Below are 13,256 nucleotides of genomic sequence, written 5' to 3' on the forward strand. Positions count from 1 at the left end.
AACAGTGATACTCCAACAGAAATGAAAATGGTGGCTTTTGGCAATGCCATCCTAATCATGTTCGCAAGTCTGACAAAAGATCCAAAAGAATTTTCTAATTTTCCTATTTTGCAAGTGGTTCAGTGGAAAACACCATCATCTTGTTTTTAAGCGTTGGCTTCCCTTACTTAGTAATTCCTATCCTCAGGGAATATAATGCAATTTTGCAATGTCCAAACCAGCCGTGAGTCTGATTAGTAGGGATAGCTCCCCGTGAAAACTATAATTTTCCACTGAGAGACTTATTTCAGTAACAAAGGCTTTCTTTAGACAATATGTAAGGGGTTTTCTATTTAAAAATAAAAACCCTTGCCTCCCTGAGCATTTAGGGAAATTCAAAAACAGTATGCATTTTTCTGAACTACCACAGACTTATGCAAACAACAATTTGGGCCTCAGGAAAATTCTTCAACATTCTTACTGTTTAAGATGGAAGTGCTTGCATTCTACTCACTGTAACAAGATTCTGGCTTAACATTGTCACTCTCAGTTTCAACTGGTGTCTGTGTGAAGATAATGGAGATGATCAATTAAGGATGCTCCCTCTATGCTCTGTGTCCTTTTTAACTAAGTACATGCTGAAGTGATGGGCTTTATACAGATGACAGTGTAGCCACAGATACAGATCTGCCCCTCGTCATCCTTTCTCACTGCTGCATTTCTGGAATTCGGCTTCATGTTCTGTCATCTTGAATATTTTAATATTTTACTGATCTTGAACGTGTTTAGCCATAGGAGGACAGCGGTAAAATAAAACTTTATAGCCAACAAAGTCCTTTATACCTAAAGTTTATTGCACATTTTATATTTTGTTTAACAACACATGGCTCCTCGAGACTCTGAAATAAACATAGCTTCCTCAGGTTGCAGTCTCTTTGTGTTCTTTTATTCAGGGAGAGTTGATTCTATTATCAGGATACAAAGAATTTCTGATAATTGGCCAGAGTGGATGAAATTTTATGGGGCAGTTGCTTCTTTCTCCAAAAGTGTTAAGACAACCTTAATGCTGAGAAAAATGGCCCACTCTCATCTTTGCTCTGAAAATATATGTACTTTCCATCCAAAGTGACCATGGACTCCCAATCTTTCTCAATACGGTGAAGATTTCATTCCATTTCAACTAAGTCAGGAAACAGTCAACTGATAAAATTGAAGAACCCCATTGACTCACGGAGTAGTTGATATGTATTTCAGCAACAACTTTTCTTGTTAGCTATGGTCTGAGAAAGTGTTACCTTATAACAGTGATAAAACTATTTTCTGTAGTGAAAAAATTTTAAAGTAATTAACACAATCTTAATTACTTCACTTACCAAGTTGACAGAAGTAATGGAAGAATTTTTAATACAAGGTAAAACAATGGAGTAGTTTCTATTTTTCCCAGATTAAGCCAAATATCCGGTTTAGGGTTTTGGCTATTGTTGTGTATACAAATGAAAAGCAAACAAATGGAAAACCTCTAGATTTTTCCATAAGACAAATTGCAGAGAGAATTGGCTTCCCAAAAGAGTATAATGTAATTTAAACACGTTTGTACTGGCTTTACTTCCCAGCTCTGATACTATTATTCAGATGATCAAAAAAAAAACAAAAAAACAGAAAAAAAACAAAAACAAAAAAAACAAACCATTATTCAGTTGCCCCTTTACTTTTTAAAAATGGATTAAATTTCATTTCTGAGGTCCTTCCTTACTCTGATTTTCTATAGGTCTCAATAAAAATATATTACCCTGATTTGATCCCAACTATACCATTATCAAAATTTCATTTTCATTCTCTCATTCATATCTCTCACCACAATTTATTAAACAACCAACACTCATTTAGACCTCAATACCCTGACTTTATCTTCACTGCTAATATTTCCTCACAGGATATATTTCAGGATATTTTTGGGAGAAAGGGTTAAGGAGAGTGCTAACTGCCATACAGAAATAAACCACTGATCTCCTTGGTCTTACTGAGCTCTTGACCTATTTTCTTGCCTGAATAGCCAGGAAAGAAATTCAAAAGCCTTTAACCCTCTTCATACTTAGAAACAGAATCTAAAAATACCACATCTGATAGAAGTTCCTCATCACCTCTTCTTATCTCCAAGGATGAGCTCACTGAGTCTTAGAATGGGAGCAGTGTTAGAGGGGTCACCATTTCTAGATGCTGACTTCAGATGTGCAAGGCTCTTGGGCCATTGCTGTCAGATGCTGCATCTTCTATAAGGCCATCTTAAGAACTGAAATGTATCAGAAAGAGTGGAGTTTAGTTCTTGGATTTTTTAATGACTTGTTTCCCCAGATATTCTTGTGGTCAGGAAGTTCATTCCATTGTCTACCTTTCTTGGCTTCAATTTAAATGTGTTCTTTTCCACTCAATCTTCCACTGAGATGGAAACGTCTCATATACCTCTTGGAACAGCCTTCTTTACCCTTGAATATGGTTGTTAGGGTGCCCTTCAACTATCATTACTGTAAGCCATGTATCCTCCGCGATAAACGTAATTAAAAACTGCTCCAGGGTCTTCTTAAAGTAATGTGAGATTTTTACATTTTTATGCCTGGTGTGGGTGATGTTAAAATGAGTAGTACTGGGATGAGAAGGCAGGAGGGATGTCAAAAGATACCCTCTATCCTTAGTGCTCCCTTGATGGAAATGACAGCCTTATTTGTTTTGTTAACCAGTGCATAATTAAAAGTCAATATTCAAGATCATAATAAAAATCTGTATAACTACTCATGTTATGAGACTGAGGCTTGGAAGGAAAATCCATTAAAACACAGCCATGTGTAATTTACAAGAAATCAGTAATAAAATGTTTGCTCTCGACATTATCTGCAAAATGGTCTGTATATTACCAGAATAAATCCATATTACTTGGAGGCTGCAGATAAACATCCATAGGCAAAGTTCACGTTGAGGTTATCTGCCTTATGCTCTGAAATGGGGAGTGCTATTTAGAGGAGATAAATTGTGGTTTACTTCTCCAAGTCTCAAGTACATTGTGCAGAAATGAGTTTAGCTCCTGCGAGGGTATCTGTCATATCCAAATAGGAGAGAATGCCATTACAGGGTTGTGCCCATTGCAAAAAGGATATAGTTTTTGTCCTCAGTGGGAAACAAAAGGAAGATTGTCAACAATTAAAAGCCCTGTCAAACCTTGTGCTCACAAAAAAAAAAAAAAAAAAAAAAAAAAAAGGAATGGGGAGATGCCTGATGCTTTGGAAAACATTGATTCATTCAGCAGTAGAATATCTTATTCAAAGTCTCCAGTGAATTCACTGCCATGTATGCAAAACTGTTCATGAGGCTATCCCTGGGATTCTGCAGTTAGAATATTTTTATGCAGAGGGAAAAATCTAATAGTAATAGAATGGAACTCTGAAACACCCTAGCAGAGTTTTTATGAGCAGTCTGACACCTGTCAAGGCAAGAAAGTGGACACCATCTTTGGATAATACTCAATTTCCTCATATTAGGTAATGATTGTTGTTTCATGCCATTTAAATTAGACTCTAAGGTGGTGCTGGGAAAGGGGAGGGTGAGAATATTCCATCTCTTTATTATCATTTTGTCTCCTATCCCAATCCTTTATCACTTTTCTGCATCAGCACCACCATGGCTGGTGGTTTCTACTAATATCTATTTGTGATAAAACTCCAGGTTTGGAGCTCTAGGCTTTGCTTTTGATATGGAAATGAAGGCTCTGAAATTTACAAAACCCCTTTCTCAGTACATTGGACTTTCAAGAACTATGGTCACTTTAGGCCAGTGGTTCTCAAAATTGTGGTCTGAAAATCAACGATAATATCACCTGGGAGCTTATTAGAAATGCAAATTCTGGGGGCCCACCCAACATCCACTGAACCAGAAACTCTGAATGGGTTTCTGTAAAAGGACTCAGTATCTCTTAGCAATCCTTCAATTGCTTCTTATGCTTACTAAAGTTTCCAATTACTGTGTGAACTCCAAAATATTCTCTCTGAGGTACAGAGCCCAGCAATGATGTCTTTGCTCTGATTGGTACCTGTCCTTTCTCTAACCCAACAGATGCTAGGGATTTAATGGGGATCATCGGGCAAGATTTACTTAAATGAGAAAAAAAAAACTACATTATGTTTCAGAAACATTAATCCCTTTCATGCATCCTGTCCTGAAAAAAACAAACAAACAAACTTTGGCAAATCTACTGGGTCTCCATTTTCATGAAAATGTTTTGTTCCCACAAACCTATGTCTCACTCTCTTTCACTGCTGCCAGGAAACACAGTTATTCTAAAGTCATCTGCAGCTCTAGACCAATTTGACGTTACTGGAATTAGAGAAATAATATATTGCACATAGTACAGCTAATATAAAACTGGCATTCTGATAACATAAATCTATAAACTGGGCCCCACTGAACTCACTAAAACCATGTTAATGAATAATCTTGGATCTCAAGACTTGGAGGTGCTTCTGAATCACGAAAACTACAAACACATCAAGTTACGCTGACTCTAAATTTAAGTAGTAAGTGTATTCTGTTATCCTCCTCAGATTTGATATTTCATCACCATGGGTATAGTTCAATTTAACATAACTGATGTTGATTTAGTTTACTGGCAACTCTCTGAGTCCATATTTTTGACTCAGCAGAATGCTCCTTGTTCAGACACAAATATAAGACTTGGGGATTGGAGGACAAGGATATCACTAGGAGAAACAGAGAAAGGATAGGCAAGGTCTGAGTTCTCAGATTGTGCACGGGCCACTAGAGCAAACACAAGAGCACTGCATGGTGTTTCATATTTGTAAAAGGAACAGAGATCCTCAAGATCTGTCACCATTGCATGAATTTATAGCTGTGGTATTTCACAGCTTCAACATTAGTTCCATCTCTTTTTGATGACAGCCTACCTTTGCAAAGCTGAGTTTTCAGCAGCTTCTGTGATAAAAAGCCAATGCCAGGGAAAAAAAAATCACCATCCAACAGGAAATAAGGGTGGCAGTGTTCTATTTAGCACCAAGGTTTGAGAAGTGGTACAGTACCCAACAGGCACACCCATCTATTAGTAAATAGCTGTGACTATTTAAAAATGAAATAGGCATTTTTTTTTGTTCAGTGTATGTGTATTTTTTTCAAACAGCTACTAAATTCTTAGGTCATAAGTACGTTATACATTTTAAATTGTTTGGACCTAACTACTTAATAAAACTCTTGAGCATTTTTTTTTTGGCCTAGAGGTACCATTAACCATTAACCAGTTTGTGAATCTCTGGGCTAAGGGGGTTCTCCTTGTTTAGAATCACACAGAATAAGATATTCACCACAGAGGTGGTAGGAGCCAAAGGCCGTCAAGCTTACAGACAAGGTCAAGAATGCTGGGCATAGCTCTCATGAATCCTCCCTTGGCCCAAAGCTTGTACTTTCGGCATAGCAACTATTTTTCTCTGTCTGGTATTATAATGAAATTTTCCACATCAATCTCCCCCATCGGACTATAGAGTCCTGAGACTCATTCTTACTTGTTTCCATTTTCTCCCACAAAAACATCTATACCACTTCCTGAGAATTTCCCTTGAAATCAAGCAACTTTTAGATTCAGGTTGAGGGTGTTCTTTCAACCTTCTACTTAGCTATTCTAGGACCCCTCAGATTTTAGCTGGGCTCAACATTTTTGATGAGGCCTCATGCTACTCCCATGAATATGTATAGCTTTTCACATCTGTCAAAATTCAAGTTTACTTTAAGCTTAAGGGTTGGGGCCCAATGGCCTGCCTGGCCCCATCTTTCAGAATCCTATACCTGTGTATACTCAGTGGATAGATGGATGGATGGAGTCTCTCCAAAAGGTTGAAATGTAGTTAACATTAGTGCCATCAGTCTTGCAAGTCTGGAAGCCAAAGGTAGCACACGAGAGTGACTAATAACAAACACTGCTTTTCTGAACCCCTGAGAAGTTCTCTTCTGAGAATTATATTCTTTAAAGAGCTCCTCTAAAACCATCAGCTCAAAAATTATGCTTATGTTAAGAGTCATTAAAACCTTTTAATCGGGATCCCTGGGTGGCGCAGTGGTTTAGCGCCTGCCTTTGGCCCACAGCGTGATCCTGGAGACCCAGGATCAAATCCCACGTCAGGCTCCCGGTGCATGGAGCCTGCTTCTCCCTCTGCCTGTGTCTCTGCCTCTCTCTCTCTCACTGTGTGCCTATCATAAATAAATAAAAATTTTTTAAAAATTAAAAAAAAAAAAACCTTTTAATCTGTTTGGAAACAAGATTTTCTGATAAATTCACTAACATGAGATTACCTTCCTAACCTCTTCCTATACTCATCAGGAAGGGAAGTGAGTTCTGTTTAAGGCATGGTTATATCGAGGTCATCTATCCCCAACTCATATATAATATCATATCTGCTTTAACTTTGCTCCAGGAAGATACCTGGTTATTGGAATAGAGGAAGAAGACTAAGTTAATCAAGTGATCCTATGTAATTAAAGTTCATTGATGCATCTGCTAGATTTCTTAGCAGTATGTGCTTGCAAATGGATTGTATTCCAATGGTTCATTTGTAAATTAGTTGTGTGGAACATGAAATTCATTTTTCCATTAAAAAAATACTTGTGAGAGATGGTTACATTTCTAGCCTATCCTCTCAAACTTACCTAGACAGTAACTTTGCTAAAATAAAGTATATTCACAAAGGGTCTATATTGCTTTGATGTACATGACTAACCAAAGTGGAAGAAATAAAATTGGATAATAATTTCTTTTTTAAAAAAATGTGTCTTGAAGGCTCATGCTTTGAAAAAGGATAGGTTTAAAACAAAAAGGGTGTGTGTGCTTGCTTCAACAGTGCATATACTAAAAAAATAAAAATAAAAAAAAAACAGTGCATATACTAAAATTGGGCTGAGACAATTAGCATGGCCTCTGGGCAAAGGTGACACACAAAATCCTAAAACAAAACGGATGTGATAGATGAAAAGTTTAGGAAGATTCTAAAGCAGATTTTGGAAGAAATCTGAATCTTAAGTATCCTATCCCCAACTCAGAAGGGATACTTAAACAAGGGATGGCAAGGAACGTTTTGGTGTTCATGGGATTAATTTTCCCTGACCTCATTCTCTAGCTATATTAAGATCTCCTCTATGGGCAATAGATAAATGTTGATCTACCTTCATAGTATCCCTTCCTTCCTTTGTTGCTGATGGATCTCAATATACTTTTGGAGCAAATATTCCTACCTTACTCTGAATTTATGTAGTTTAAATAGAACGGATTCCATCTCTGGGGTTAAGAAATGCACTAGGAATTTAAGCTAGTCTGAGCATCCCAGTCCTCTGCTGATTGACTGGTCCAGAGTTGAGCATCTGATCTTAGCAGTTCCAGTCAGAAAATGTGCATGATTTTTACCAGGACTATTGGGGAAAAAAAGACCTTAATTCCGCAAGAGTGTCTGAGCTTGTAAGATGCAAGCCTGGTGCTGCTTATTAAAAATATAAATAAATAAATAATATAAATGTTAAAAGTCGAGCTTACTTGGAAATTAAGTCAACACAGCAAGGCAAAGCCAAGGACTATTCAAAGATATATTCCTGACCACAACTTTTAAAAACCTGTGTCTGAAACCTATTTCTTGAATACATGAGCCAGTGATTTTTCCTTTATTTCAAGCATTTTTCAGTTGGCTTTCTGTCACTTTCAAGCAAAAGAGTCGGTTTATTTTACAACAAATGTCAACTAGTAGCTTATGCTTTACTACTTCTTTGGTAATACCAAGGGGAACCTATCCAATCTCTCTCCAGATTCCAACACCAGGTGAATTGGCTTCGAGATAATTCCAAGGGAATTTGAATTACAAGGCTCTAGCTATTTTGCCATATTTTGTTTATCTATGTATGGCTTTCTTTTTCTTGATATGGGTTAATTCTTACCATTGATCACCCATTGTTAGTGATATTTTATTCCCCCCTTCCCTGCCCCTAGGGAGATTATAGAAATTTAATAAAAAGAGAAAGAGGGGGGAATCCCTGGGTGGCTCAGCCGTTTGGCGCCTGCCTTTGGCCCAGGGCATGATCCTGGAGTTCCGGGATCAAGTCCCACATCAAGCTCCCTGCATAGAGCCTGCTTCTCCCTCTGCCTGTGTCCCTGCCTCTCTCTCTCTCTGTCTCCCATGAATACATAAATAAAATCTTAAAGAGAGAGAGAGAGAGAGAGGAAATTCTAGAAATGTAACAAAGATAGAAATATTTTTTGTTATAGAATGGGAGTTCTTATCCTCTGTTTCACTATTAATATGTATGTCTTAACGAAACCACTTTAGTCTCTCGAAATCTTTGCTCCCATATTTGTGAAGAAGTAACTGATTCTAGGAGTTCTGAAGTAACTAGAGGTGGAAGAGAAAAGAATGGTGGACCAGTGCTAAACAAAAGCATGGGGACAGGTAAGAAAGGGATTTCCTGTGATGTAATAAATTGAGGCGAGAGCAGAAGACAGGAAATCTAGGCATGCCTTGGATATAACCCCAGTCAAAGGAAAGACTGGTTGAGAAGAGACAGAGCCAAACAATTCCCTGAAGGAGGCTTCTGGCAGTGGCCCCAGACAGGGGCTAATAGATCAGGCTTTGCAGATCCATAAGGAGTTGTTCATTGATTGAAGGCTGTAATCTTCACTTTCCTGAATGCTCTCAAGAAGTCTATGCTTAATAAATCTGGTCATTTATGTGACTCCTATAGTAAAACCCAGATGAGGAAACACTTAACTTTTTATAACAAGGAGGTGGGAGGGAAAGAGAGAGATTTTATGACACAGGATTTTTTTTTTTCTCTGAAAATGAACATAACCCTGCTTAATATAAGCAAGAATTTTCAACTTACTGGAGTAATTAGTTGACATTTGGTTATAAAATAAACCAATTTTAAAATGCTGATTTCTGCTTTTTCTATAGCTACTTAATGTCTACAGAAAGGTTTTAATTCCAAATGGAATGGGTTGCTGGTAGTATGTTAACAAGCTATTTAAGATATAAAAACTGCATAATACGCACAGATTTAAATGCAGCAGTATAAGGCCAGCCTTGAATTGTATGTGTTACATATCTGTCAACATATTCCTTTTGGAAGAATGTGATGCTAACTTTATTGCCAAAGGTTGCTTGATACATGTTCTAGAGGGCTTTCCTGACTAGGCGATGAACACATGAGAAGAAAATTTGTGTTTGTCTCGTGTCTATTCTAAAAAACCAAAATGCACATTATAATGAATAAAAAATTATTAGCTGTTAAAATGACAGAGTTCAAGGGACTTCCATCACAGGAAAGATGGAGTAGAAATACATTTTCTTATTTCCTCCTGCTAAGTACAACTAAAAATCCTGTGCATTACATAAGGAGGAAACATAAGGAAATTCAGAAAGGTAAAGAGAAGACAGATGAGCTGGGTGGGGGCTCTTGGACCTAAGGAACACACAGTGATAAGTTTTCTGGATTTGTTCTGTTTGGGTATTTTCAAGTTTGGTATGTGTGTGTGTATGTGTGTGAGTTTGGAGGGGAGGTTGTCTTGCTTTATATATTCTAGACTGAAGAAATCAGCAATCCAGAAATTCTAAGAGGCACAGACAAAAGAAATTCCAACTAAATTCTGCTCTCTCCAGACAAAGGCCAGCAAAAGGGCAGCCTTGCAAGACAGAAAGCTTTCAGAAAATAACTACTCTACTCCAGCCACACATCACAAAAAAACCCACCATGGATCCTTCCCAGCCTGCAACAGCAAAAGCAGATGTGGGAACCTAGATATCACCTCTGCCAGGTTGAACAAAACACCCCAAACATTCTGCTAAAGCAGTAACAAAAGGTAGAGTATGTAGCCAAGATTTCATCACCACAAGACTAGTAACAAGCATCCCTGATCCACACTAAAACACTAGTGGACAGCAGGAACTCCCACCTTACCTAATAATGTCAGGAAAAGTCAGCTAAAACAGAAGGCTTAAATAAGATTCGGAAATATTCAAATATTTATAAAACCCCAAATGTCCAGGCTTTAATAAAAAATGCCATGCATCATACTAAGAGCCAAGAATATCCTGAATTTAATTAAAAAATCAATAAATGCCAACACAATGCTGACATAGATGTTAGAATCACATGAGAAAACATTTAAAGCAGCCGCCATAAAAATGTTTTGGTGATCAAGTAACATAAAGTCTCAGCAAAGGAATAAAATATCTTAATGAAGAAATAGAAGATATAAGAAAAACAGAATGGAAAATTTAAACCTGAATACAATAACAACAAATGGAATCTAAACCTAAAACATAATAATCAAAATTTAAAACCTCTGTGGATGGGATGAAAATGGTGAAATAGATGGATCTTGGAGAAGATAGATGAAAGAATATTAAACTTGAAAATAAAGCAACATAAATTACCCAACCTTAATAGGAAGAAAATAGACTTAAAAAATAAATAGGGGGTGGCTCAATGGTTGAGCACTGCCTTCAGCTCAGGTCGTGATCCTGGGGTCCTGGGATCAAGTCCCACATCACCTCTCTCTGTGTGTGTCTCTTATGAATAAATAAATAAAATCTTTTAAATTAATTAATTAATTAATCAATCAATCAATTAAGCCTCGGGAATCCATGGGGCTACAACAAAAGATCTAGTCATTGGATCATGTCATTGGAATCCCAGAAGGATAGGAAAAAAGATGCAGGACTAACAAAATACATGAGAAAATAATGGCTGAACAAGAAGCTCACTTTAAATATAACACTACTGGGATCCCTGGGTGGCTCAGAGGTTTAGTGCCTGCCTTTGGCCCAGGACCTGATCCTGGGGTCACGGGATCGAGTCCCACATCAGGTTCCTGTGTGGAGCCTGCTTCCCCCTCTGCCTGTGTCTCTCCCTCTCTCCCTCTCTCACGAATAAGTAAACAAAATCTTTATAAACACTGCAGACAAATGAAATTAAAATTATGGAAAAATGTATGTCCTAGAAATATTTATCAAAAGAAAGGTATTCACGTGCAAAAAATAAAATTGAACCCTATAACTCACACCACTCATAAGAAACTACTCAAATGGACTAAGATGTAAATGCAAGAGCTGACACTATAGAAGTATTAGAAAAAAACATAAGTGTAAATCTTCATCACTTAAGATTATGCAGTGGTTTCTTAGGTACATCACTTAAAGCACAAACAGTCAAACAAAAAAACAGATGAGTTGGAATTCACCAAAATTGAAAACTTTCGTGCTTCAAAGGACATTAACAAGAAAATGAAAAGACAACCCACAGAATGGAAGACTATATCTGAAAATCACATATCTGATAATGCTGACAAAGAGTAAGACAGAAGGCACAAATTCCGAATAGCAGGAACAAAACAGGGGATAGCCTACAGATCCTGCAGACAGCAAAAGCAAAATAAGGGAATGCTATGAACAACTAAATTTCACAATTTGTATGAAATGGATCAATCCTTAAAAAAAAAAAAAGTACAAGTTGCCACAGCATACCCAATATGAAGTAGACCATTTGAATAGCCCTATAGCTATTGAGGAAATAGAATTTATAATTTTAAAACTCCCAAAAAAGAAATCTCCAGGCCCAGATTATTTCACTGGAGAATTCTATCAAATGTTTAAGGAAGTAACACTAACTATATACAGTCTCTTCCAGATAATAGAAGAGACGAAAATATTTCTCAACTTTTGTTGAGAAAATTTTGTGAAACTAGTATTACCAGGATACCAAGCTAAGCTAAGTGAAAAAGTAAATTCCAAAAGATCACATGCTATATAATGTTATCCATATAACATGCTAGAAATGACAAAATTATAGAAATGGAGAGCAGTTAATGTTTGCCAAGCATTCAGGAGGGAGTAGGAACAGGAGGAAGGTTGGTATGTCTATGCAAGGGTGACATGAATAAATTTGTGGTCATGCAAATGTTTTGTTTTTGATTGTATCAATATCAATATCTTGGCTGTGATATTGTACTATACCTTTGCAATATTTTGCCATTGAGAGAAACTGGGTAAAGGGTATATGATATTTCTTACAACTGCCTGTGAATCTACCTACATTTTGAGATTATCACAATTGTCTCAAAATAAAAAGTTTAATTTAAAAAGACACTTCATTAGTGTGAAAAGATACTGTGAAAGTATCTACAAAATGCTTGGTTCTAGTTAAAAATGAAATAAATCTAAAATATACATATCTATCTGCAAATTAAATCCTGATGGTCCTGGGTATATTTTCAGCTGTTTTAACCACAGATTTAAAATATTTGGAGCCGGGCAACCCCGGTGGCTTAACGGTTTAGCACCGCCTTCCACCCAGGGCATGATCCTGGAAACCCGAGATGGAGTCCCACGTCAGGCTCCCTGCATGGAGCCTGCTTCTCCTTCTGCCTGTTTCTGTGTGTGTGTGTGTGTGTGTGTGTGTGTGTGTGTGTGTGTAATAAATAAGTTAAAAATCTTTAAAAAAAATTTTGGAGCCATAAGTTTTCAGTCAAACATGCACCGAAAATGATTTATTTTTTTTTTAATTTTTTTAAATTTATTTATGATAGTCACACAGAGAGAGAGAGAGAGGCAGAGACACAGGCAGAGGGAGAAGCAGGCTCCATGCCCCGGGAGCCCGACGTGGGACTCGATCCTGGGACTCCAGGATCGCGCCCTGGGCTGAAGGCAGGCGCCAAACCGCTGCGCCACCCAGGGATCCCCCGAAAATGATTTAATCAGTCATTAGACTACCCTTCTCTTCCTTTGTTTAGTTATTAGAAGCTAAGCCTGTTTTAAAAATATATGCATAAATATATATTATATAATTTTCTTTTAATTAGAACAACCATAACAAGGCTGTTCCTTTGACACAAACCTCAAAATCATACATCCTGGTAATAAGTCAAATGAGTAGATTGTTGAGCCCTTGCAAGTCGGAACCCCTGGAGAATGACAGACAGCTTTCTCAAATATTCCCACTGCTTGATTCCTGGAAACCGGGGTAGGGAGAAGCCAGGTTAGTAGAGAAGTGACATTTCCCCCCACCTCACTCTGTCTTGCTTGGTTCCTAAGTGTGCTTCCCCTCTGACCACTAGCAAGCCTACTTCTAACACTGAAACGCTATTAGTAGTTATACTAGCTAATACCTTCTGAGTACTTACTATGTGCTAGACACTGTGCTAAGTATATATTTAATGTTAATAATAGCTGTGCCCGGTGCTCTTATGATCT

General features: G+C 37.4%; 1 long non-coding RNA gene across 2 annotated transcripts in view; it reads right to left on the reverse strand.

Moving 5' to 3' along the window:
* The window catches only part of LOC111091280, a 74,766-nt gene that overhangs the window by 41,143 nt on the left and 20,367 nt on the right, over positions 1-13,256 (reverse strand). For both annotated transcript variants that reach the window (XR_005374769.1, XR_005374770.1), the window contains 2 exons: positions 12,901-13,014; positions 2,121-2,269 (listed from right to left, as the gene is read on the reverse strand). This is a non-coding gene — a long non-coding RNA (uncharacterized LOC111091280). The remainder of the gene's footprint in view (positions 1-2,120; positions 2,270-12,900; positions 13,015-13,256) is intronic.

The sequence above is a fragment of the Canis lupus genome, chromosome 20, assembly GCF_011100685.1.
Source record: "Canis lupus familiaris isolate Mischka breed German Shepherd chromosome 20, alternate assembly UU_Cfam_GSD_1.0, whole genome shotgun sequence".
Lineage (NCBI taxonomy): Eukaryota > Metazoa > Chordata > Mammalia > Carnivora > Canidae > Canis > Canis lupus.